This window comes from Aspergillus oryzae, chromosome 7 (assembly GCF_000184455.2).
Source record: "Aspergillus oryzae RIB40 DNA, chromosome 7".
Lineage (NCBI taxonomy): Eukaryota > Fungi > Ascomycota > Eurotiomycetes > Eurotiales > Aspergillaceae > Aspergillus > Aspergillus oryzae.
The window spans coordinates 2,930,229-2,933,481 of record NC_036441.1 but is presented as its reverse complement, the minus strand read 5'-3'; the positions used below and the strand labels follow the sequence as shown (position 1 = coordinate 2,933,481).

General features: G+C 54.6%; 1 annotated feature.

Moving 5' to 3' along the window:
• Window positions 1-24: a repeat region (VII right telomeric region).
• Between the last annotated feature and the right edge of the window lie 3,229 nt (window positions 25-3,253).

Genomic DNA, 3,253 nt, shown 5'->3' with positions numbered 1-3,253 from the left:
TGACCCTAATGTTGACCCTAATGTTGACTCTACTTGTGCGCTATCGGTCTCCGGCCAGTATTTAGCTTTAGATGAAATTTACCACCCATTTAGAGCTGCATTCCCAAACAACTCGACTCGTCGAAGGAGCTTCACACGGGCGCGGACACCCCATCCCAGACGGGATTCTCACCCTCTCTGACGGCCCGTTCCAGGGCACTTAGACAGGGGCCGCACCCGAAGCATCCTCTGCAAATTACAATGCGGACCCCGAAGGAGCCAGCTTTCAAATTTGAGCTCTTGCCGCTTCACTCGCCGTTACTGAGGCAATCCCGGTTGGTTTCTTTTCCTCCGCTTATTGATATGCTTAAGTTCAGCGGGTATCCCTACCTGATCCGAGGTCAACCTGGAAAAAGATTGATTTGCGTTCGGCAAGCGCCGGCCGGGCCTACAGAGCGGGTGACAAAGCCCCATACGCTCGAGGATCGGACGCGGTGCCGCCGCTGCCTTTGGGGCCCGTCCCCCCCGGAGAGGGGACGACGACCCAACACACAAGCCGTGCTTGATGGGCAGCAATGACGCTCGGACAGGCATGCCCCCCGGAATACCAGGGGGCGCAATGTGCGTTCAAAGACTCGATGATTCACGGAATTCTGCAATTCACACTAGTTATCGCATTTCGCTGCGTTCTTCATCGATGCCGGAACCAAGAGATCCATTGTTGAAAGTTTTAACTGATTGCGATACAATCAACTCAGACTTCACTAGATCAGACAGAGTTCGTGGTGTCTCCGGCGGGCGCGGGCCCGGGGCTGAGAGCCCCCGGCGGCCATGAATGGCGGGCCCGCCGAAGCAACTAAGGTACAGTAAACACGGGTGGGAGGTTGGGCTCGCTAGGAACCCTACACTCGGTAATGATCCTTCCGCAGGTTCACCTACGGAAACCTTGTTACGACTTTTACTTCCTCTAAATGACCGGGTTTGACCAACTTTCCGGCCCTGGGGGGTCGTTGCCAACCCTCCTGGGCCAGTCCGAAGGCCTCACCGAGCCATTCAATCGGTAGTAGCGACGGGCGGTGTGTACAAAGGGCAGGGACGTAATCGGCACGAGCTGATGACTCGTGCCTACTAGGCATTCCTCGTTGAAGAGCAATAATTGCAATGCTCTATCCCCAGCACGACAGGGTTTAACAAGATTACCCGGACCTCTCGGCCAAGGTGATGTACTCGCTGGCCCTGTCAGTGTAGCGCGCGTGCGGCCCAGAACATCTAAGGGCATCACAGACCTGTTATTGCCGCGCACTTCCATCGGCTTGAGCCGATAGTCCCCCTAAGAAGCCAGCGGCCCGCAAACGCGGACCGGGCTATTTAAGGGCCGAGGTCTCGTTCGTTATCGCAATTAAGCAGACAAATCACTCCACCAACTAAGAACGGCCATGCACCACCATCCAAAAGATCAAGAAAGAGCTCTCAATCTGTCAATCCTTATTTTGTCTGGACCTGGTGAGTTTCCCCGTGTTGAGTCAAATTAAGCCGCAGGCTCCACGCCTTGTGGTGCCCTTCCGTCAATTTCTTTAAGTTTCAGCCTTGCGACCATACTCCCCCCAGAACCCAAAAACTTTGATTTCTCGTAAGGTGCCGAGCGGGTCATCATAGAAACACCGCCCGATCCCTAGTCGGCATAGTTTATGGTTAAGACTACGACGGTATCTGATCGTCTTCGATCCCCTAACTTTCGTTCCCTGATTAATGAAAACATCCTTGGCGAATGCTTTCGCAGTAGTTAGTCTTCAGCAAATCCAAGAATTTCACCTCTGACAGCTGAATACTGACGCCCCCGACTATCCCTATTAATCATTACGGCGGTCCTAGAAACCAACAAAATAGAACCGCACGTCCTATTCTATTATTCCATGCTAATGTATTCGAGCAAAGGCCTGCTTTGAACACTCTAATTTTTTCACAGTAAAAGTCCTGGTTCCCCCCACAGCCAGTGAAGGCCATGAGGTTCCCCAGAAGGAAAGGTCCAGCCGGACCAGTACTCGCGGTGAGGCGGACCGGCCAGCCAGACCCAAGGTTCAACTACGAGCTTTTTAACTGCAACAACTTTAATATACGCTATTGGAGCTGGAATTACCGCGGCTGCTGGCACCAGACTTGCCCTCCAATTGTTCCTCGTTAAGGGATTTAGATTGTACTCATTCCAATTACGAGACCCAAAAGAGCCCCGTATCAGTATTTATTGTCACTACCTCCCCGTGTCGGGATTGGGTAATTTGCGCGCCTGCTGCCTTCCTTGGATGTGGTAGCCGTTTCTCAGGCTCCCTCTCCGGAATCGAACCCTAATTCCCCGTTACCCGTTGCCACCATGGTAGGCCACTATCCTACCATCGAAAGTTGATAGGGCAGAAATTTGAATGAACCATCGCCGGCGCAAGGCCATGCGATTCGTTAAGTTATTATGAATCACCAAGGAGCCCCGAAGGGCATTGGTTTTTTATCTAATAAATACACCCCTTCCGAAGTCGAGGTTTTTAGCATGTATTAGCTCTAGAATTACCACAGGTATCCATGTAGTAAGGTACTATCAAATAAACGATAACTGATTTAATGAGCCATTCGCAGTTTCACAGTATAAAGTGCTTATACTTAGACATGCATGGCTTAATCTTTGAGACAAGCATATGACTACTGGCAGAATCAACCAGATACCTTGTTCCTGGCGGGCACCGCAGGGGCCGGCGCGAAGCGCTGGCGTCCCACGGTGCCCATCAGCCCCCGGAGGAGCAGAAGTTTGGCTTCAAGGAGTTTACTCCGATCGGGGCGAACGAGCGCCCGGTCACAGCGACACCACCGGCGCACCGGCGGCACACATGCGACCATCCAATTGCCCCCACTGGAACCCCTCAGGATCCGGTCCGCACGCAAGGTTGTTCCCGTCGTGACCACCCCAAAGGGCGGAGACAGGCCTGCGGCATACGGCCCTCGGGTGGGGGGACCAGACCCTGCGGACACGCCGACGAACGGCGGCTACCGCAGGGCGGCTCCCCCCTGGAATCTGCTTTTCGATGATGGCCAGCGGCCAACGATCCACAGACCCCAACGGTGCCGGCGACCAAACGGCCACCGGGCTTCGGTCACCCCAGACCGCACCACCGAGACGTTTCACGGCCTCGGCGGGTATAAGCGCGGCTGGGGTGGGCGGGCGTCCCCGTTTCCTCACGCGAGGCCCGACGAGCGGGTACCTTTGGCGACGAGGCACAGCGAGACGACC